The 24,653-nt window shown below is 38.2% G+C and overlaps 1 long non-coding RNA gene across 8 annotated transcripts in view; it reads left to right on the top strand.

Annotated features, from left to right (window-relative positions):
* Positions 1-13,953, top strand: part of LOC102899313 — a 34,297-nt gene extending 20,344 nt beyond the window's left edge. For 4 of the 8 annotated variants that reach the window (XR_002739607.2, XR_002739606.2, XR_006592483.1 and 1 more), the window contains 5 exons: positions 1,198-1,420; positions 9,174-9,284; positions 11,252-11,372; positions 12,726-12,818; positions 13,663-13,953. This is a non-coding gene — a long non-coding RNA (uncharacterized LOC102899313). Of the gene's footprint in view, positions 1-1,197; positions 1,421-9,173; positions 9,285-11,251; positions 11,373-12,725; positions 12,819-13,537 lie in introns of all 8 variants that reach the window. The other 4 variants (XR_006592484.1, XR_006592485.1, XR_002152061.3 and 1 more) reach the window with 4 other exon arrangements.
* Positions 13,954-24,653: the final 10,700 nt, after the last annotated feature.

The raw sequence follows: 24,653 nt of genomic DNA, 5'->3' as shown, positions 1-24,653 counted from the left end.
CTCATTAGGCTTTGGGCTTGCTTGGGACCCATCATTCCTTTCTTCTGTTGAGTGATAAACTGAGCCATATTCATATGGCAAGAGTTTATTTTACAAAAAAACAGTTTAAATCCAATATCACTAAACTGGAAGTGGTTAGGACTGCTCCACCAACAGGAGCTAGCAGAAAATGTTGTATAGAGAAGATAAAGAAACAAAGCAAAGCAAGAAAATTATTTAACTGGCTACAGCTTAAGCAGTTGCCTTATTTGGGAAAGTCTAGTTGGCTGCTTGTAACTGGTTGTCTTTAGGTTGCAGTTTCTTAAACATGAGGTGTTCCAGGTTTAGGTTTTGGTTTGCTTATGTAAGCTACTAAGGCATTAAAACCACCTCAGGGCAATAGCTTCCTTCTAAAATTAATTTAACACTTCTTTCCTACTTCTCCCTTTTGGAACAGGAATGTCTATCCTATGTCTGTCCCACCAGTATATTCTGGAAGCATGTAACTTGTGTGGTTTCAAAGGTCCACAGCAGGAGAATAAATTTGCTCAAGAAAAAGCATATCTCAAGTCATATCTAAGTCTTCCCATAGCTAATTTAGACAAAATTTAAATAAGACTTCAGACTTTAGACATCAGAGTTGATGCTGGAACATGTTAAGATCTGGGGGGGGGGGGTGGGGAATGAAATAAATATTTTGTATGTGAGGTCACACATTTGGGACATCCAGGGACAGAATGCTGTAGAATGATTCTGACCCCCCTCAACAAAAAAAATTCATATGTTGAAACCTAAACCCCTATGTGATGGTGTTTGGAGATCTGGGGTGCTGGGGAGGTTATGAGGTCATGAGGAAGGTGCTGTCAAGTATGATTCTGTTTCTCTGTCTGAGAGCTTTTTCAAGTACCACAAGAGCTGGTTCAATTTACTTGTAAGGTAGCCCAAGACACCAGGTAACCCTACACCAATGAGGGATGAGGGTTGATAGACAAATAACCCAGTTTCCTCTTCCATTGGTGAGACAATACTGAAGTCCTTCATGGTTTTTCAGAAGAGCCCCAGAGGAACTGAATCCCAGGTGTCCACACTGGTAACCCACTCACTCATGCTTGCTTCATTGGCTTTCTCCTTTTGCTCTCTTAATTTCCCCACACCTTCTTGTGTGCTTTCTGGGATCAACTCCCAAATGTAACACATGTAATTATTTCCTTTTCTCAGGCTCTGATTTTGGGTCAACCTAATCTAAAAAAGTGTCCTTCCACCCTTAATAAAACTTAAGTATTTGGGAGGAGCCAAGATGGCAGAACGGCATGGAAGTTTTTTGTGTGTCTCATGTCTGTGAAATACAGCCAGACCAACACTAAACCATCCTACACACCTAGAAAACTGATTGGAGGATTAACACAACAATTTGCACAACCTGAACCACAGAATTCAGCAGGTATGTGGCGCAGAGAGGTGAACGTGGGGAGAGAGAAGCTGGCAGTGGCAGGTAGCTGCCTTTGCAGGCGGAGAGAGGACGGAGACTGGGCGGAGGACAATACGGGAGAAGCACCCCTCCCCAAAAGCAGCTGGAGAGAAAGTGGAAAGTTGGAAACAGCCGCAGGGACTAAACTAAAAAGGGAGAAAGGAGAAAGGAGAGGGTTTAAATTCCAAGACTGTAAACAAGGGGAGCGCAAAGTCTGCAGCTCCGCAGCTCGATACCTGGCAGTGCTCTGGTGGGAAGGGCGAATCCCCAGGAGCAGAGTGGGGTCTGGGAGGTTCTCGAGCCGCACGGGGAAAAGAAGTTCCACTGCTGGAAGGGCATTTCGTAGAGACTGTAGCCACCTGGTCCCAGTAGACCCCAGAAAACGGCCACATTCGCTGGTGCTGGAACAAGGTCGTTAAGTGTGAAGCCTGGTGCCAGATGCGCGTTGTGATTTTCCATAATCCCTGAAAAGCTGCTGCTACAATATCTCATGAACTTTTTCTGGGGCAGGCTGCCACCTGGCCGCAGTCTCAATGGCAGCAGCAGGGTCCAGCAGGCATTCCTAGGTGCAGCCTGCATTCGGCCATTGCTTGGTGAGACCCTCCCACAGAGGGGCGGAACGGGTCAAAGCCGCAGTCCTTCAGAAGTAGGGGGCCGGGAAAAATAGCCGCATCTAAGACAAGACTCAGGAGAGGGGTACTACCTGGGGCTTGGTCACGGATAGTGAAGAAGCGGGGTGTGGACAAAAGCTGAAGACAGAGGACGGGTGCACAATTGTTGATCTGAGAGAAAGGAGTTCCCATACTAGAGACTGGGCACTGGGTGACGACATTTTCACCATTCCTGCACATGCGCATACGCACCTACAAGCTCTGCAGCAGTCCACCCCAGTGGGCTAGCAGCGCCATCTAGTGGAGAACGGAGCTGTTACACTGAGACCCGCCCAAGTGGGCCAACCTTGCTCTTCAAGAACACAAGTCTCACCGCCTACTTAGTTTATGGACTATAAAGCTCTACATAGTCTGACTTCTAGGGGAAAACGAAGTAATTTCAGTCCTATTTCAATCCATTAGCAGGTCCATCTATTCAATTTTTCTTATTTTTTTTCTCTTTTTTTTCTCTTTTACACTATTCTTTTTCTTCAATACATAAAAATTCATTTGTATTTTCAATTTTTATTAAAAAATATTTTAAATTTTTTTACTATATTTTTAAATTTTGTGTAATATTTTTCAAATTCTATCTTACTTCCATCATTCTATTTTAGTCTACTTCAGTGTATTTACCTTTTCAAATGTTCAAACGATTTCCTTGTTTTCTTTTTTCTTTTTCTTTTTTTTCTTTTTTGTTTCTTTTGTTTTTCCTGAGTGCAGAAAGTGAAAAACATCATTTTTACTTTCAATTTCTATTAAAAATATTTTTCTTTAATTTTTTCACTATATTATTTGCTTTTATGTAATTTTTTTAAAATTCTATTTTACTTCCATCATTTTATTTTAGTCTACTACACTGTATTCACTTTTTCAAATTTTCAAAGGATTTCTTTTTTTTCTTTTTTATTTTGCATTTCTTTTCTTTTTCTTGAATACAGAAAGAAAAAAATTCACTTTTATTTTTAATTTTTATTAAAAATATTTTTCTTTACTTTTTTTTCTGCTATATTCTTTACTTTTGTGTAAATTTTTTTCAAATTCTATTTTACTCCTATCATCTCATTTTAGTCTACTTTAGTGTATTTGTTTTTTCAAATTCTCAAATGACTTCCTTTCCCCCCTTTTTCTCTCTAATCTGTCAAACTACTTTCAACACCCAGACCAAAATACATCTAGAATCTAGCATCATTTATTAGATTTGTATGTGTGTGTGTGTGTGTGTGTTTTAAGTTTTTTAATTCTAATATTTTTTAATTTTAATATTTTTTAATTTTTATTTTTCTACCTCATTAATTCCTTTTCCCCCTTCAAAATGACAAAACAAAGGAATTCACCCCAAAAGAAAGAGCATGAAGAAACGACAGCCAGGGATTTAACCAACGCAGATACAAGCAAGATGTCTGAACCAGAATTTAGAATCACGATAATAAGAATACTAGCTGGAGTCAAAAATAGTTTAGAATCCCTTTCTGCAGAGATAAAAAAAAAGTAAAAATAGTAAAAATGAGGTTAAAAATGCTATAACTGAGCTGCAATCACGGATGTATGCAGCGGCGGCAAGGATGGATGAGGCAGAACAGAGAATCAGCGATATAGAGGACAAACTTATAGAGAATAATGAACCAGAAGAAAAGAGGGAAATTAAGGCAAAAGAGCACGATTTAAGAATTAGAGAAATCAGGGGCGCCTGGGTGGCGCAGTCGGTTAAGCGTCCGACTTCAGCCAGGTCACGATCTCGCAGTCTGGGAGTTCGAGCCCTGCATCAGGCTCTGGGCTGATGGCTCAGAGCCTGGAGCCTGTTTCTGATTCTGTGTCTCCCTCTCTCTCTGCCCCTCCCCCGTTCATGCTCTGTCTCTCTCTGTCCCAAAAATAAATAAACGTTGAAAAACAAATTTTTTTGAAAAAAAAAAAGAAAAAAAGAATTAGAGAAATCAGTGACTCATTAAAAAGGAACAACATCAGAATCATAGGGGTCCCAGAAGAGGAAGAGAGAGAAATAGGGGTAGAAGGGTTATGTGAGCAAATCACAGTGGAAAACTTTCCTAACCTGGGGAAAGACACAGACATCAAAATCCAGGAAGCACAGAAGACCCCCATTAGATTCAACAAAAACTGACCATCAACAAGGCATATCATAGTCAAATTCACAAAATACTCAGGCAAGGAGAGAATCATGAAAGCAGCAAAGGAAAAAAAGTCCCTAACCTACAAGGGAAGACAGATCAGGTTTGCAGCAGACCTATCCACAGAAACTTGGCAGGCCAGAAAGGAGTGGCAGGATATATTCAATGTGCTGAATCAGAAAAATATACAGCCAAGAATTCTTTATCCAGCAAGGCTGTCATTCAAAATAGGAGAGATTAAAAGTTTCCCAGACAAACAAAAATTAAAGGAGTTTGTGACCACTAAATCAGCCTTGCAAGAAATTTTATGGGGGACTCTCTGAGGGGTGAAAAGATGAAAAAAAATAAAAATAAAAAACAAATAAATAAAGACCAAAAGCAACAAATGTTAGAAAGTACCAGAAAACACCACCAGAAACTCCAACTCTACAAGCAACATAATGGCAATAAATTCATATCTTTCAGTACTCACTCTAAATGTCAATGGACTCAATGCTCCAATCAAAAGACGTAGGGTTACAGAATGGATAAGAAAACAAGATCCATCTACATGCTGTTGACAAGAGACCCACTTTAGACCTAAAGACACCTTCACATTGAAAGTAAGGGGATGGAGAACCATCTATCATGCTAATGGTCAACAAAAGAAAGCCAGAGTAGCCTTACTTATATCAGACAATCTAGACTTTAAAATAAAGACTGTATCAAGAGATGCAGAAGGGCATTATATCATAATCAAGGGGTCTATCCACAAAGAAGACCTAACAATTGTAAACATTTATGCACCAAATGTGATGGCACCCAAATATATAAATCAATTAATCACAAATGTAAAGAAACTCATTGATAGTAATACCATAATAGCAGGAGACTTCAACACCCCACTCACAGCAATGGACAGATCATCTAATCAAAAAATCAATAAAGAAACAATGGCTTTGAATGACACACTGGACCAGATGGACTTAACAGATATATTCAGAACATTTCATCCTAAAGCAGCAGAATATACATTTTTCTCCAGTGCACATGGAACGTTCTCCAGAATAGACCATATACTGGGACACAAATCAACCCTAATTAAGTACAAAAAGATAGAGGTCATACCATGCATATTTTCAGATCACAATGCTATGAAACTCGAAATCAACCACAAGAAAAAATTTGGAAAGGTAAAAAATACTGGAAACTGAAGAACATCCTACTAAAGAATGAATGGGCTAATCAAGAAGTTAAAGATAAAATTAAAAAGGTAAAATTTAAAAGATAAAGTTAAAGATAAAATTAAAAATTATATGGAAGTCAATGAAAATGTTAACACCAGGGACACCTGAGTGGCTCAGTCGGTTGAGTGTCTGACTTCAGCTCAGGTCATGATCTTGCAGTTCGTGAGTTCGAACCCTGCATTGGGTTCTGTGCTGAAAGCTCAGAGCCTGGAGCCTGCTTCAGATTCTGTGTCTCTCTCTCTCTGCCCCTTCCCACTCATGCTCTGTCTCTCTCTGTCTCTCAAAAATGAATAAACATTAAAAAAAAGAAAAGAAAAGAAAAGAAAAGAAAATGATAACACCACAACCCAAAACCCCTGGGACGCAGCAAAGGTGGTCATAAGAGGAAAGTATATAGCAATCCAGGCCTTCCTAAAGAAAGTATCTATCTAAGATACACAACCTAACCTTATGCCTTAAGGAGCTGGAAAAAGAACAGCAAATACAACCCCAAACCAGCAGAAGACAGGAAATAATAAAGATTAGAGCAGAAATTAATGCTATCAAAACCAAAAACACAGTAGAACAAACCAGAAGCTGGTTCTTTGAAATAATTAACAAAATTGATAAACCACTAGCCAGTTTGATCAAAAAGAAAAAGGAAAGGACCCAAATAAATAAAATCAAGAATGAAAGAGGAGAGATCACAACCAACCCAACAAAAATAAAAACAATAATAAGAGAATATTATGAGCAATTATATGCCAATAAAATGGACAATCTGGAAGAAATGGACAAATTCCTAGAAATATATGCACTACCAAAACTGAAACAGAAAGAAATAGAAAATTTGAACAGACCCATAACCAGTAAGGAAATCGAATTAGTAATCAAAAATCTGCCAAAAAACAAGAGTCCAGGGCCAGATGGCTTTCCAGGGGAATTCTACCAAACATTTATGGAAGAGTTAACATGTATGCTCTTGAAGCTGTGCCAAAAAATAGAAACCAAAGGAAAATTTCCAAACTCTTTCTATGAAGCCAGCATTACCTCGATTCCAAAACCAGAGACCCCACTAAAAAGGGGAACTATAGAACAATTTCCCTGATGAACATGGATGTAAAAATCCTCAACAAGATATTAGCCAACTGGTTCCAACAATACATTAAAAGAATTATTCACCATGACCAAGTGGGATTTATACCTGGGATGCAGAGCTAGTTCAATATCCACAAAACAATTAATGTGATTCATCACATCAATAAAAGAAAGGACAAAAACCATATGATCTTCTCAATAGATGCAGACAAGGCATTTGACAAAATACAGCATCCTTTCTTGATAAAAACCCTCAAGAAAGTAGGGACAGAAAGAGCATACCTCGAGATCATAAAAGCCATATATGAACGACCCAATGCTAATATCATCCTCAATGGGGAGAAACTGAGAGCTTTCCCCCTAAGGTCAGGAGTAAGACAGGGATGTTCACTCTCGCTACTGTTATTCAACATAGTATTGGAAGTCTTAGCCTCTGCAATCAGACAACACAAAGAAATAAAAGGCATCCAAATTGGCCAGAAGGAGGCCAAACTTTTACTCTTCGCAGATGACATAATACTGTATATGGAAAACCCAAAATATTCCACCAAAAAAACTGCTATAATTGATTCATGAATTCAGCAAAGTTGCAGGATATAAAATCAACGCACAGAAATCAGTTGCATTCCTATACACCAATGAAGTGACAGAAAGAAAATGAAGTGACAGAGAAATCAAAGAATCAATCCCATTTACAGTTGCACAAAATATCATAAAATACCTAGGAATAAATCTAACCAAAGAGGTGAAAAATCTATACACTGAAAACTATAGAAAGCTTATGAAAGAAATTGAAGAAAACACAAATGGAAAAAGATTCCATGCTCCTGGATAGGAAGAACAAATATTATTAAAATATTGATAATACCCAAAGCAATCTACATATTCAATGCAATCCCTATCAGAATAACACCAACATGCTTCACAGAGCTAGAACAAATAATCCTAAAATTTGTATGGAACCAGAAAAGACCCCAAATAGACAAAGCGATCTTGAAAGAGAAAACCAAAGCTGGAGGCATCACAATCCTGGACTTCAAGCTGTACTACAAAGCTGTAATCATCAAGACAGTATGGTACTGGCACAAGAATAGACACTTAGATCAATGGAACAGAATGGAGAACCCAGAAATGGACCCACAAACGTATGGCCAACTAATCTTTGACAAAGCAGGAAAGAATATCCAATGGAACAAAGACAGTCCCTTCAGGAAGTGGTGCTGAGAAAAAATGGACAGTGACATGCAGAAAAAATGAACTTGGACCACTTTCTTACACCATGCACAAAAATAAACTCAAAATGGATGAAAGACCTAAATGTAAGACAAGAAGCCATCAAAATCCTTGAGGAGAAAGCAGGCAAAAATCTCTTTGATCTTGGCCACAGCAACTTCTTACTTAACACGTTTCCAGAGGCAAGGGAAACAAAAGCAAGAATGAACTACTGGGACCTCAAAATAAAAAGCTTCTGCACAGCAAAGGAAACAATCAGCAAAACTAAAAGGCAACCAACAGAATAGGAGAAGATATTTGCAAACGACATATCAGATGAAGGGTTAGTATCCAAAATCTCTAAAGAACTTATCAAACTCAACACCCAGAAAACAAATAATCCATTGAAGAAATGGGCAAAAGGCATGAATAGACATTTCTCCAAAGAAGACATCCAGATGGCCAACCGACACATGAAAAAATGTTCAACATCACTCATCGTCAGGCAAATACAAATCAAAACCACAATAAGATACCACCTTACACCCATCAGAATGGCTAACATTAACAACCCAGGCAACAACAGATGTTAGCGAGGATGCAGAGATAGAGGATCTCTTTTGCATTGTTGGGAATGCAAGCTGGTGCAGCCACTCTGGAGAACAGTATGGAGGTTCCTCGAAAAACTAAAAATAGAACTACCCTACACCCATAAATTGCACTACTAGGCATTATCCAAGGGATACAGGTGTGCTGTTTTGAAGGGACACATGCACTCCCATGTTTATAGCAGCACTATAAACAATAGCCAAAGTATGGAAAGAGCCCGAATGTCCATCGACGGATGAATGGATACAGAAGATGTGGTATATATATACAATGGAGTATTACTCGGCAATCAAAAAGAATGAAACCTTGCCATTTGCAACTACATGGATGGAACTGGAGGGTATTATGCTAAGTGAAATTAGTCAGTCAGAGAAAGACAAAAATCATATGACTTCACTCATATGAGGATTTTAAGAGATAAAACAGATGAACATAAGGGAAGGGAAACAAAAATAATATAAAAACAGGGAGGGGGACAAAACAGAAGAGACTCATAAATATGGAGAACAAACTGAGGGTTACTGGAGGGGTTGTGGGAGGGGGGATGGGCTAAATGGGTAAGGGGCACTAAGGAATCTACTCCTGAAATCATCGTTGCAGTATATGCTAACTAATTTGAATGTAAATTTAAAAAACAATAAAACAAGTTAATAAAAAAAACTTAAGTATTTTTTAGGACTAGAAGTTAGAGTTAAGAAAATTCATCTGGGAAAGATTCAGAAATATGTAGTCTTGATACAGTACCTAAAAGGAGATAGCTTTAGTGAAAGTTTCATAGACATCTTTATGCAGATGCTTACTTAAAGACAATCTCCATCCTTTTCAGTTATAGGGATCTTGATCTCTGACTTTTGGCCTTTGAATTTGTCAAGTCAAGCCACTGCCATGCTTTGGGAAACCAGAAGATGCATCTTGCTTTCTGCAGGTCTTTTCAGAGGTGTGTCATTTTCTATGGTGTGTGTCATTGCTCTAATATGCTTTTCCCAATCGATGGAAAATGGAGACCATTTTAAAGTTTCATTAGCTTCACGATGCCTTATCCTGTTCGTCATCCTGCTCGCCTGCTATTAGAGGGCAATTACTTGATGAGCTCTCTTAGAAGAATGAAAATGCTAAATGATGTTCACTTAGTGGCAACTTAAAAATCTGATCTCATTTCTGATCCAGAGTTCCTGCTACAGAAGAAACTCAGTAAAAGGTTGGAGGCACTTCATCAAGATGGACACAAGCTAGTTCCTACTGGAACAGAATATGGTTTAAAAAAAAATCCTAGTGCATCTTTCTCTCAAAAATTTTTGTTCAAATGAGTGACCTTCATCTATTTCCACGTTATTTGAATCACCTTCCAATGTGAAAGTGGCAGGATTTCTCTTCACAAATTAAAATGGCTAAAACATGTCTTCATTCTGTCCCTACTTCAAATAGGCTTACTCTTAGGTTTTTTAATGCCCTGTTTACAACTCATCATTTTGGCTTTTATATGACTTTGTGTGGCTTCTCCAGAGTACTGTCCACAGTTTCTGTCATGAATTTGCATCCCTTTCTCTTTTAAAACATTATAAATAAATAGAAATAGCAATGTCAAATGACAACAGAGGAGTCAAACTGAAAACTCTAAGAAGACTCCTCAGAATCCACTCAGCTAGAATGAAAAAACATTGCTCCACCAAGTTAAGATGCTGTGAACCATTAACATGTTTAAACTTTGGTAAAACCTATTTCAGAATTTGCTGCTTGCTTAAACTTTCCTGGGAGACTCAGAAAAATAAAAAGAACACACACAATGAATAGCCACCCCTGTTGAGAAATAGGTATTATACACCCAGAAAAGGAAATAAGGTTGGACCCACATAACAAATGTTATGTACAAGGTGTAAGTTACCAATAGGCAGACTTCCTTATGGACAGAGCAAATTCCACACAAAGAAGAGGAATTATATTAACTACACACCCATCCAACCTGTCTGCTCCTCCCAGAATTTCCAGTCAAGGAAATACAAGAAGGATAACACCATCTGGGAAAGGATTTCTGAACCAGAGTCTCATTCAGAATGTTATTACTTTTTAAGGCAGTGATCCAAAAATTGAGTGTTACAGTAGACTAGTGATTATACGAGCAGCTCAAGCCAAGCTAGAGGGGAGGAAGTGATCGCACATCTGCTCTGACTTTAATGCCAGCCTCTGTTCCTGACACTAAGACCTCAGAGAGCAGAGAGTGGGAGTGCTTAAACTGGGTACCATATAAATTAATCAGAGTCAAACTAGTTACAGATAAACTCATCCAACCTGATACACCTCCATTGTATTAGGAAATAAAGAATATAAATAAATTAGTTGTGGAGTTGTGTTCTGTAAAATATTTCATTTACCTTTATGAGTCCTTAATATTTTAAATATTGCATAGATATTGTATAGATACCAACTCATTTGAAAAACATAGTTTCCTCTACTAGATAAGTGTGCTGCAATCGTTGGTTAAAGAGGAAAAAAGTTGTGAGTCATGTTTCTTTACGAGAATGACCCAAAGGAGAGCCTCTTACCTTGCTGTTCCTTAGTGTATAACCATGAAAAAATTGCTTTACCTCTCTATGTCTCAGATGCTTTATTTTTAAGGAAAAGAGATTGTCCTAGATCAATTGTAATGGAACTTCCAGCTCTAACATTCAGTGATCATTCAATGATCACAAATTTTTCTATGTTGACATCAGATTCAGGTTATTTCATTTTATTCCAAGTCAGAGGCAAGAAAACTGAGAACATAGAATTAAATGTTCACCCATAAGTACTCTGCCCAGGATCCTTTCTATTTGGTTTTGATAGAGAACAAACCATTCAGATTTTCCAGTTAGTTATAATTCAAGAGAGGTATAACTGATAGCTGTATTTGTGTCACTCTGTGCTCAGCATCCTACAAACTGCTTGGCATATGTTGGCTCATCTGATCTGCATGACAACCCTGAGGAAATCAAATCAGAAAAATAAAAACTTATCCATTTTCTCAGCTTTAGAAAGTAAAGTGACTGAGGTAAGAATGATTGACTCAAAGCCCATACTCTTCAGCACTGCGTTATAGAGACTTAATTAAAGAAAAGAAGAACTAAAAACACACTTTCAGTAGGAAAACCCAGAAGTGTGTTTGCAAAGGTATGTGTTGGCATTTCCTAAGTAGCCAGGAAGTACTAATAGTTGTGCAGCAAAATCAAGACAGACATACATGAGATGAACTACTAAATATTTTTCTCTCAATTAACAAAGTATAAAATTATAAACAATACATTTGAAAGAGTCACTTAAGATACGAATTATTTGAAAAGACAAACAGTTCTACCTGGTACATTAAAATTGATTTTGAGTTCATAATAACTTCAGGAATACATATTTGTATTAATTCATCTCAGATTTTCTTTGAGAATGATAAGATCGGGCAATAATGAGTCAAGTTTAGATCAGGCAATATTGCAATAGGTACAAATATTGAATCATTATATTATATGCCTGAAGCTGTAGTAATGTCACATGTCAATTGAGTCTCAATTTTTTTTTAAAAGGATCAGAGGGGTACCTGGGTGACTCAGTCGGTTAAGTGTCCAACTCTTGATTTTGGCTCAGGTCATGACCTCATGGTTCATGAGATGGAGCCCTGCATCAGGCTGTGTGCTGACAGGGTGGAGCCTGCTTGGGATTCTGTCTCCAGAGCCCTCTCTTAGTGCCCTTGCTGTGTTTGTGCACTTGCTCTGTCTCAAAATAAACAGTGTTTCAAACCTTCCTAAATGCAACTTATCAAGATAATGCCTACAAGAAAAAGGCCAGTTGAGGTAGAAATAATAACTTCACTGCTAGACGTGTTGAATTTCTGATATATGGAAAGTTCCAGCAGAATATGTAGAGGGGGCAGATGGAATTATGAGTCTTAGGTTCATAAGAAAAATTATTGTCAAGATATATTATTCAACCAGAATAAATACAGTTCCAGCTACTTGAAAAGCACATATAACACACATTTCTAGTGAGGTTGAAATTTATGCACTAGAACTCATACATAGGAAAGAAATATCTAGCTCTAGTTTTCTTCTGAATCTATCTTACCTTCTAACCTATTCTACTGAAGATGTAAATTTACCTAGTAAAATAACTCAGTGTCTTCCCATTTAAAGCAGTTTTTTCTTCGGTAAATACTCTCTCAAGTCAGAGATGAAACTCCCTCTCGGGGCTATTTCTCCCCTCCACTAAACTTCCCTTCCCTAGGGGCATCTAGATAAAGGTGAAATTTGTGTTATCATCTGGGCAGTCGGATGGGGAAGGAGTAAGGGTTTCTGGGCCTCACAAGCTGCCCTCTAGTTTGTCACTGACCCTCACTAAAAGTCCTCTTTCTGCCTAGTTACTGGACACTCTATGCTTTTGTGCATCTAGAAGGGAGCCAAATCTACTTGAGATAAATTTGGAGCCAAGTATATCTGGAATCAAATCTCAGGTAAGTCACTTAGTAGCTACATGTCTCTGAAAAAGCAGCTTAACTTGACTGATTTTACCTTACTAATCTGTAAAATAGGGGTTCTTTCCTACATTCCAGAGTAAAAGGAGTTAGAAAACAATTGCTCATAAAAGGTCCCCTTCTGGGGCACCTGCGTGGCTCACTCAGTCCATTGAGCATTGGACTTCAGCTCAGGTCATGATCTCACGGTTTGTGAGTTCAAGCCCACCCACATCGGGCTCACTGCTGTCAGCCTGTCAGCAGAGAACCCGCTTTGGATCCTCTGTCCCTCTCTCTCTGCCCCTCCCCTGTTTGCACTCTCCCAAAAATAAATAAATATTTTTAAAAAAGAAGAAGAAGATCCCCTTCTCACTACAGCCATTTAAGCAATAGCCACATCTAGTTTTAAACTTGTGTGCATTAAACAATATCATCCTGTTTAATGCACTGAGGAAGAGTTCTCCTCAGCCGAGCCTCCATACAAATATTAAGGTTTAGGTACTTATTCTGCTTAAAATTTTACCTGTTGTTTATATAACATTCCTAACATGTATCGATGGGAAAAAGAAAAAAACTACACGAAGAGAAAATTTAAATCTCCTAGTATATAAAATTTTGTCTCCAATCCCTTAGGCCTAAGCCAAAAGACCATACTTTTAGGAGACAAACACTTCTAGGATGAGTAGAAACAATAAGTAATGTAAGATGTTTCTTTAAAGGGCTTTATCTCCATGATCTATTGGCAGAGGCTGATTTGAGGGCGCTTATCCTCCAAGTAAACCCAATGAAGTTCAATCATTTAATGACAAACTCTCTTGCTCTTTGCCTCACAACTCATCCACAGACTGAGCAAGATTCTTGGTATGGCATCCAGGAATCAGCAAGCCTTGCAAGAGACATCTGTGACATGTGTCATGAATTCACAGCAATGACATCTTCAAGGTGACCCACTGGTGCTTCTCAGTGTTTCCCTAAGTCCAGAGCAGCATATCTGCTGATGGTAGCAGAACACCTGAAGTTCCAAAATGCCTACAGGGGTGAGCAAGGAAATATCACAGAATACAACAGGAGACTTTCTTGGGTTGCATGATCCTGGCATATAAAAAAATAACAAATAAAAAAATTGGCAGACCAATGATGATCTGGCTGGTACTACTATTGCTGCTTTCTGAGAGCTTGCCCTGGCACTAGCATCCGCAGCTAACCAGGCATGTTCAAGTTACCCCTTTTTAGCAGTAAGTTGGAGAACCGGGACTGGGTCCTGGGCATAAAAGAACCAAAACCCACTGTGACACACAATTAAAATTTGCACTATATTGACAGTAAGCACTGCCTTAGCTTCTCTTGTTCTCACTCCATTCATATTATTTACCCTAGAACCTCCCAAATGCAATTTGGAGCCTCCCACCTAAACTTCCTGAAGGGAGAATCTTCCATAGTGATGAAAGCAGTTTTTACATATGTGAAAACCACCAAATATCTCCAACCAGGAAAACAATTCTGGTTCTGTTTTTAAAAATAGTTTATTCTTTTTCTTGTATTTTCTTCTGCTCTGTAGCATGCTCTGAGTTACTTTATGCACCCCCTAAAGCCATAAGTATTATCAGTTCTCTCATTTGAATGAACCACTGTACCTGACAGGTTGCAGCAAACAAGGCAAAGAACATGGAGGACAGTCAGCTACTTAGACAATTGTATTTAGGGTCCAATTAAATTTGCACGCTCATATGCTTTTAATTGGCTGCATGTTATAACAATAAGAAATAAGAAAAACAAAAACAAAACACTATTTTAAAGTGAAAAGAGACATGAGCAAAAATTTTAAAGTAATAACATAACCTCTGGGGCAGCTGGGTGGCTTAGTCAGTTAAGCATCCAACTCTTGATTTCAGCTCAGGTCATGATCTCAGGGTCATGGGATTGAGCCCCACGTTGGACTCTACACTGAGGTAAGAGCCTGCTTAAGATTCTTTCTTTCCTTCTCCCTCTGCCCTTCTTGCTTGCTCACACTCTCCCTCTCTCTCAATAAAATAAAATAAAATAAAATAAAATAAAATAAAATAAAATAAAATAAAAATAAATTTAAAAAAATATTATAACCACTAAGCTATTAACTTCAGTCTCCTATAGTCAATAACACAATGATAATTTCACTTATCCCACTGACAAGAAAAAAATTAAAATTCTCTGAATTGAATGCAGTGAAATATGTCCACTCATTCTTGGGAGTAAGAATTGTTTCAATCTTTTTGAAGGCCAATTTAGTATCATTATCATTATTATTTAGTATCATTTTTAGTATCATTAAGAGCCTTAATGTATTCTAATCCTTTAGTATCATTAAAGGTCTCAGTAATTCTCCAAGAATTTATTCTAATAATCAAGGACACATACAAAAATGTATTTACATCATATATAACAGAAAAAAATGTAGAAACAAATGCCCCAAAATAATATGATAGTTAAGTAAATTACAGTCTACTTATATGATGGTCACTTTTTAAAATCATCTTTAAAAAATAAATATGTAAGAAAATGATCATGATACACTCAGTGAAAAATATAGGCTATAAAACTATATAAAATGTTTATTCTCCTTTTGGAAATAAATTCTTTCTTGGAAATCCATTTGACAATGTCTCATGAAAAGTTATATTTATATACATATGTACATACACCTATATATAGACACATAAATATAATGAAATGTAAAGTATATGCATATCTACATATAGATCTAAACCTTTTAACTCATTAAATCAATGTCTGGTCATCTACCCTAAGGAATTAATCCTAATGGATCAAAGATCTTTATCACATTATTATTAATAATTTAATAATAAATGTTAGAAAAGAAAAATGAATGTTAAGCAAATGATGCTAGGAAGTAGCCACTAAAGGGGCAACAAAGATAATGCAGCAATATAAGAAGTGTTTGTAATTTGAAGAAAAATAGGCTAAAAAAATTTTTTAGATTAAATTACAACTAAGAAAAACATGTATGCAGAGGAAGCATGGCAGGTTATAAATAACTCAAAACAACAGAAGTGGCAATGTTTGGGTGAAACTACCTTTGGGTTTTTCTTTTTTTTTTTTTTTCTATTTTTCTTTAGTTTGTCGAAATTTTTCTAAGAAATAGAATAAAATTCTTTCAAAAGTGTGGAGAAAGGGAAGTAACAGGAAGTTTAACCAAAACACAAAGGCTCAGCTTAAGACAACTGAGAAGTGAGAACCCCAGAGTGAAGGAAAGTTAGGAATGGAGTTTCTCTGCTCCTCAGGGGAGCAACTGGATCTGGGGCTGTTAGTGAAAAGTGCACTGGACACAGGTGGACTCTGATGCCTCAAGAACTAGGGATCCTGAAAGAGTATTAAACTTGGGCTTGAAATGTGATGGTTTATCAGTGAAGTCTGTTGGGGATGGGTGATGGGGAGGAGACTGATGTTACCAGTTTCAACACATGCCAATCTGAGTGCAGTTGTGAATTTTAACTGATGTCCAGTATTTACACAGTGCACATTTGAGGTCTACTAATGGTAGGAAAAGACCTATCCTCTGGAGTACATGCCAAGTAGGAGGTTGACAAGAAGTCCCAAAAGATATCTGGGAACCAAAAATTAAAAAAAAAAAAAAGTAAGAGACAATGTCATAGAAGCCAAAATTGGAAAATTTGAGCAGCAGATGTAGGGAAAAATACAAATATCTATTCTCAGATTATCAAACACAGTCCCTGGACTATTGCTATCATGCTTAGATGGAACAAATGAAATCATACCATAGCAGTCTGGCTACTGACCCAGCTCTAGCCAAGACTGAAAACCTGAACAGGGCGTAAAATAAGGTGAAGGCATAACCAGGGAGTTGCAGGAACCTAGGAAGGTTTGGACCCTTACAGCTCTGCAACAGATAATGGAGATGGTGGGACATGCCCACGCCTAGTTTCTGAAGGTCTCCCACTGAGGGCAGCAGGTTCAGCAGCACAGACTGGTGACCTCACAAATTCAGTGGACCCTGACAATGTGTGGGAAGCTATGGTTGGTGCAGAGCCAGTCCCAGACCACCATGATGGTGGACAACAGCTCTTCTGCAGAGAGGACCTACGATTTTTTGGAATGGCCTGTAGATTGTTGCAAGACTGGCCAATGGTAGCATTTTGCCCTAAATAGGAGCTAGCAAGAAGCTCTCTCCCAGAAAAAGCTGCTCATATCATCCTCTGTGCCAAATGCATCTCCGGACATAGGGCTTGACTCAGATGGAGGTACCAGAATACTATGACTGAAGACAGAAGCCAAGTGTAAGCCATGTTTTACTTGGAGCTTTTGGCTCAATGGAGCTGACAGGTTAGCAGAAATCATTGTTTTTAAGAGATCTAGGAGACTATTGGGTGGTTCACGTGTCTTGAACTTATCTGCGGGATGGGCAACTATAGGTGGATATGGCCCACTTTGCTGCATGGCTTCTGGATTTAAGGAGCCATCTTTTAAATAAGAGCTGAATCTAAATAAGTTTCACTAGTTGCTTCTGAGCAGACCTGTAAGCTTAAGGATGTGTTTTCATGTTTATCAGTCTCACCTGAGTCACAGTGAGAATTAAGACTGGCTTCCAAATTGTGACCTTCACTAGGGACATAAGACAACCTGTGCTTTTCTGTGACTTTCTATGGTGGGGCCCAGGACAGGGGGCGGAAAGTCTTGGTGCTCCTCCCTAGTCTTTGGCTCCTGGCTTTTATTGCTGCGGATGGCCATTTCTGGAGTCAGCTTCTTCTTCCGGAGCTTAGTCTGGATTCATGTGTTCACATGTTGAAAAAGGTCAAGGTGAAAATGCCTGCTGGTCTGTGGTGCCATTAGCCTGTTTTACTCAGGCTGTGGGCACTCATGAGGCAGAGAAGCACATGTGGAAGATGAGGAGGGCTGGGAGAAACAAACAGCCTCTTTCCTTCTGTGGAGGACTGGCTTGGGTCAGATGTGCACAGGAAAGACAGAGACAAAAGTCCTCTGGAACCAACTGGCATACGTCCATCAAACTGGTATCTCTGAATTTCCTCTGGTGCTGCAAGAAGCTCTGAAGGCAGAGGGAACTATCTAGAAGCCTTTTGTTTTCCCAGCAGCCTCTGGCTGGGAGACAACTTCCTTCCCTCCTATTTTTTTTGGATGGCTATACCTTTTTCCTGCTTGATCATAGAGTCTTTCGAGGTTCCAAGGTGCCCCTATACTTATTTATTTTTAATTTTTTTTAATGTTTATTTATTTTTGAGTGACAGAGAGATACAAAACATGAGCAGGGGAGGAGCAGGGAAAGAGGGAGACCCAGAACCTGAAGCAGGCTCCAGGCTCTGAGCTGTCAGCACAGAGCCCAACACGAGGCTGAAACTCATGAACTGTAAGATCATGACCTGAGCTACAGTTGGACGCTTAACCAACTGAGCCACCCAGTCCCCCCCACCCCACACAAGGTGCCCCTTTAAACAGCACTTCTGATTGGAGGCTGCACTGGTAAAAGGGAATGGCTTCAATATTATGGTACTTACTCCCTGGGAGAGCTCCCAACTGGTTAAAGGGCATTCTCATGTGTGGGGCCACCAAGGCTCTGTAATAAATCCTTGGTGGCCAGGGTTAGGAACAAATTCAGAGAGTAGAACAAGTCTCCCAGGTACAGCAATGGCAGGCCATCCATGCCAGGCCACCTCTTTCTCTTACAATGAGCCTACTTTCTTACAACCAATCGAGTGGATGACACTGCGAGGCCAATCAGAATAGCTCTGTAACCTCCACTCAGCCATGGTCCTAAAGGAACAGGAAAAGAAGAAGAAAAGCAAATTAAAGCAAACTAGAGGTAACAATTTAATCATATCAAATTAATAAAATATGTTTTAAATGATACTATATGATGCTCGAGGCCATGGTGAAACTTGTATAGACTTACACAGCTGGAAGCATTAAAAGTTTAAAAATTATTTTTGTTTGTAAAACCATTTCTGTTCATATCCTTTTACCTAGCAACCCTGTTCACAGGAATGTTTCAGGAGGAAATACATTTAACAAAAGCAAACACCTACATTAATAAGAGATCTATTCCAAATGGAGTTCTAATACAGGAAAGGAAGAAAGAAGGCAGGAAGAAGGCAGGAAGAAAGGAAATTAAAATCACCTAAATAGTGAATTGCTCATATGTATGTAAATGAGAGATAAGATTAAGTCCATTAGGTAATAATTATGTAGACTTATAGAAATAATGATTACTTACAAAACTGGAATATAAAACTATACACACACACACACACACACACACACACACACACACTGAAAAATTACATCTTTAAAAACTAAAATATAATGTGTAAGAATTAAAAGAGGTTGGTATAATGTCTGGGGTTCCCCCCACCACCAATCTTTGATACTGCGATTATCATTCTAATCCAAATTCTTAGTTACTATAATTTATGAATGTACATTTTTGTAGCGCTAGCATAAAATAAGAAGAGAAAATAATAATTAAGCACATACTATAAGACTTTGATTCAGTTATTAGAATAAATCGCCTTGCAATGTCAAATATATAAGACTCATTGTATGTATACAGTATCCACACAGTATCCACAGACAGACTAACATGCAAAAGTGTCCATGATCTGTTACTAAAATGTGAAAAGCTGAGAGAAAGAGGGATGGGGGCACAGTAAGAGGAGGGATTTGGGCAGGAGGGAAGGAAGCAGCCACAGCCTCGAAGTTGAAGTAGCAGAGATCTTCCAGAGCAAAGCAGAGTCTCCAAAGCAGAGCAGAGATCAATTATCAGGCCTTTCCTGGGAAGGTAAACAAATGTTCCCCTGGCTTTTCTTGGTCTCGAGCAGCTGACTGAAGGGAGGGAGAGGACCTACCAAGCAAACAGCAGGAAAAGAGAGATCAAGGTCAGATTAAAAGACACGCACACACACACACACACACACACACACACACACACACACAATTTTTCTAAAGGAAATTTAACTCCTTATTAAGACTGAGACTCAAATCGCTTCTCGGCCTTTTGGCTAAGATAAGTGAAGACTGAGACTAAGAACCCAGAAGGTCCACGCTAGGGAGAAAAAAAAGTTTAAACTTACAAAGTTATTAAAAATTTTGGAAGATGTGGTTTCCAGATAAGAACAGGAACTGGCTGAGCTCATTTTAACCAGCCTCTTTTCCCTTCACCTAACCTCGAACTACACCTGCTGACTTCAGATGACATCTCCTGCAACCCTTCCTGGACAGCTGTGGAAAATGTGTATTCCAAGAACACAGGCCTGGCGTCACCCAGGTTTTGGCTAAACTCACAAGTAGGCATAAAGACATCTCCCAACCCCCCCAGTTTGCCAACTCTGATACAAGGACAGGCATAAATCTGTGAAGTTAAAATGGAATGATTTCCTCACAGGTAAACATTTCCAGACTGTACAATTCCTAGGAATGGTCTATTTTCTCTGAATCAACAGAAATGAGCTAGCTCCTAGCCCTACTTCACTACAAGATGAAGGATTAGGACCACTTAATCACTGACTTTCAGCACTTCTTTCTTCCTTTGAAGACATTTCAATAAATTCCCAAACAGACTTTCTGACCTCGGCACGGCTGTCCCTGTCCCCTTGTGAAGCCATTATCCAGTCACAAACAATTTGTGAAACTTGATGTCCCCTGGACTAAAGCTTCCAAAGCCCAGAAGGGTATTAATAAAAAGTCCTCGAGATGGACCCAAAGGAGGTCTCCCCTGCACCCTGTATCTGAACTGACCAGTAATCTGTGACCCCTAGCATTTACTCCTGTTCAGCTTGCTGGTTCCCCAGGCTTGAATGTCACATGCTAGGCTCTCAAAGCCTTTGGAATCTATTACTTTGTTGAGGCATATGGATTGGCTGTACATAATTGGCCTCAGCTGGATACACTGTGGCCAAGGAGACTAATTCAAGCTACATCCTCAGGCAGGTGACCCAGGACTACATAAGACCCTAACAGATCTGGAAACTCCATAGTCCTAAGCTATTCAGGAGGCTAGTCCTGGATAAAATGCACTTCTGTGACCCAAGAGTTATATATAATTTGCATAAGAAGGATGTTTAAAAAATGGTCTTCCTTCATAAAAATAGCACCATAGTTGTTTCCTTATCTTCACCCAGCCCAATCTAGTCAGAAAAAAAAATGGTTCTGTAGAGACTTTGTACAATCATGGGAATCAGGAAATCCTTGAAACAGAAATCCTTGAAACCGAAGCCTCAGGAAAAAAAAATCCTGATAGAAGAGACTGAATATAAACATTTCTTCTTCCCCCTTGGTATTCCCCTTTATAGCCTGAAGTAATAGAGACTTCACTTCCTAAAGAAAAAGTGTGACCCCATAGCCTTTATGGAGTTATACCAGATTAGTTTACCAGCTTTGAGATGGCTCTGGTGTTTTTTAAATCAAAACCCCATTGCAAACAGTAAATACACTGTTGAGAATCCTCATTTAACTGCAAAATAACATGAAGAAAGAGCCAATCCACTGATAAATTAGATAACTTGGATAAAATGGGGAAATTCCTACTAAAGCACAAACTACCAAAATTGACTGAAGAAAAAAAATAAAAATTCTGCATAGATCTATAACAAGTAAAGATATAGAATTAATAATTTTAAAACTTCTTAAATAGTATAGTCCATGCTCAGATAACTTCATTGGTTAATTCTATCAAACATTTAAAAAAGAGGGATATCTTCGTGGCTCAGTCAGTTAAGTGGCTGGCTTCTGGGTGAGGTCATGATCTCATGGTTCACGAGTTCGAGCCCCCCATCAGGCTCTGTGCTGACAGCTTAGAACCTGGAGCCTGTTTCAGATTCTGTGTCTCCCTCTCTCTGACCCTCCCCTTTCTGCCCCTCTCTTTCTCTCTCTCAAAAAAATAAATAAACATAAAAAAAATATTTAAAGAAAAACAAATTCCTTGCAAACTCTTCTAAAAAATAGAAGATAATACTTCCTAACTCACTCCTTGAGGTCAGTATTACCCTGATACCAAAACCAGACAAAGACATCACAAGAAAACTACAGACCAATATTTCATATAGAGACATAAACCTCCTCAACAAAATATTAACAGACTGAACCTAAAACATTTAAATAATTATATACCATAACTAAGTGGGATTTATCCTAGGAATGCAAGTTTGCTTTAACATCTGAAAATAAATTAGTGTAACACACCACATCAATATAATAAAGTGGAGGAAAATGTATTACCTTCTCCATAATGCAGAAAAGGAAAACATTTGACAAAATCCAATACCCTATCATGATAAAAACACTCAGCAAATTAGGAAGAAAAGGAAACTTCTTCAGTCTGATAAGGGGCATCAATAATGCAGAAAGAGCATTTGACAAAATCCAATACCTTTTCATGATACAAACACTCAGCAAATTAGGGATAGAGAGAAACTTCCTCAATCTGATAAAAGGCATCTACAAAAACCCATAGCTAACGTAATTAATAGTGAGAAACTGAATGCTTTCCCTCTGAGAACAGCAGTAAGACAAGAATATCCACTTTTGCCACTTCTATTCAACAGAGAATGAGATGTTCCAGCCAGGGCAGCTGGGCAAGAAACAAAAAAGGCATCCAGATTGAAAAGGAAAGTTTTAAAACTATCTCTATTTGTAGATGACATGATCTTGTATGTAGAAAACTCCAAGGTACCCACAGACATTTTTAGAACTAATACATGAATTTAACAAGATTGCAGCATACAAGGTCAATATACACAAAAACCAACTGCACTTGTACACACTACCAACAAACAATCCAAAAATTGAAATTAAGAAAACAATTCCATTCACTTGGTGTCAAAAAGAATAATACATATGGGAACAAATTTAACAAAAGAAGTGCAAAACTTATACTCAAAAACAATAAAACATTACTGAGAGAAACCGAAGACCTAAATAAATGGAAAGAAATCCGTATTTATAAATCAGAATGCTTAATATTGTGAGATGATAATACTCCCCAAATTAATCTGCAGATTCAATGTACTTCCTGTCAAAACCCACCTAACTTTCCTTTTTTGTTTTTTAATTTTTTATTTTATTTTAGAGGGAGAGAGAGAGAGCAAGTGCAAGTGGAGGAGAGAGAGAATCTCAAACAGACTCCATGCTCAGCACAGAGCATGACACAGGGCTCAATCCCATGACCCTGGGATCATGACCTGAGCTGAAATCAAGAGTCTGACACTTAACTGACCGAGCCACCCAGGCACCCCTGCACCCCAGCTAACTTTCTTATGAGAATTCACAAGTCTATCCTAAACTAAATGTGAATCTTGAAAATACAAGCAAAACAATCTTGAAAAGTAAGAATGAAGTTAGAGCACACTTCCTGATTTCAAACCTACATTGATGCTATAGTAATTGAGACAATGTAATTGAGTAATTGAGATAAGACAGGCATATGGATCAATGAAACATCAGTAAGAGTTCATAAATAAATCCTTAAATTCATGGTCAGTTGATTTTCAACAAATGTGCTAAGTAAGACAATTCAGTAGGAAAGAATAGTCTATTCAACAAGTGGTGTTGGAAGAAGTGGATACCTACATATGCAAAAGAATGAAGTTGGACCCCTTCTTTACATCATACATAAAAATGAACTTAAAATGGATCGTGGACTGATTCTAAGAGCTAAAACGATAGAACTCTAAGAAGAAAACATAGAAATATTTGTGACCTGGGGTTAGGCAAAGTCTTAGACATAACACCAAAGGCAAGAGAATATTCTAAACCATTCTGAAGTATTACCTCTTTTGGGGAATGCTTTCATGAACTTAAATGTTAATTTTACTTTTTTATGCTAAAAGGGGTTATTTATCATCACCTACATAGAAAGCTTAAAACAATGAGAAACTCCCCTCCAATAGCTACACTTAGTTGTCAGAGTGGCTGGCAGTGTGACTTTACAAAGTAGTTATCTGTACCTGACTAAGTGATGTCTTCTGGAATATTCAGAGAACAGGTGTTCTGCACAGTTTGTAGCTACCCTTTTCTAGCACTTTCCAGAAATTGTTTGGTACTGTGAAATATAACAATAGGCTCTAGAAGAATCAGATTTTTTAGTTTGTTTCTAAGCAGTGAAATACACAGAAAAAAAAAACCCTCAGAAATAGGTTATTTATAAAATTGGTTTTTAAGCACTAGATAGAACAGTAAGTGTCTTCCATAAATACCAAATGTCCTACGCTTAGGACAAAGAAATGGAAATCTTTCTTTGTCTTTAATCTGTCCATATATAACACAGATAGATGTTTCCTGCCACTCAAACACATAATAATTGAAAGCAAAGTGATACACCTTTTAGAAAAATTATTTTCAGTCTCAACATAGAGAAGAAAAATTTTCAAACAGAACTCAAAATTCCAAACATCCTGACCAAAAAAGAAAAGACTGATATATTCAACTGCATTAAAATCAAGAACATCAGTTCCAAAAATATACAAATTAGAGGCAATAAAAAATTATATTAGTAAAAGATATTTGTTTTTTTTCAATATATGAAATTTATTGTCAGATTGGTTTCCATACAACACCCAGTGCTCATCCCAAAAGGTGCCCTCCTCAATACCCATCACCCACCCTACCCTCCCTCCCACCCCCAATCAACCCTCAGTTTGTTCTCAGTTTTTAAGAGTCTCTTATGCTTTGGCTCTCAATTAATGACCAATATCAAGATACCATTTTGGGGGCAACTGGGTGGCTCAGTTGGTTGAGCATCGGACTCTTGATTTCAGATCAGGTCATGATCTCATGGTTTCATGAGTTTGAATCCCAGGTCAGGCTCTGCACACT

Source organism: Felis catus, chromosome F2 (assembly GCF_018350175.1).
Source record: "Felis catus isolate Fca126 chromosome F2, F.catus_Fca126_mat1.0, whole genome shotgun sequence".
NCBI lineage: Eukaryota > Metazoa > Chordata > Mammalia > Carnivora > Felidae > Felis > Felis catus.
Note: the sequence above shows the minus strand (reverse complement) of the source record. Positions and strands in the feature narration are given on the sequence as shown.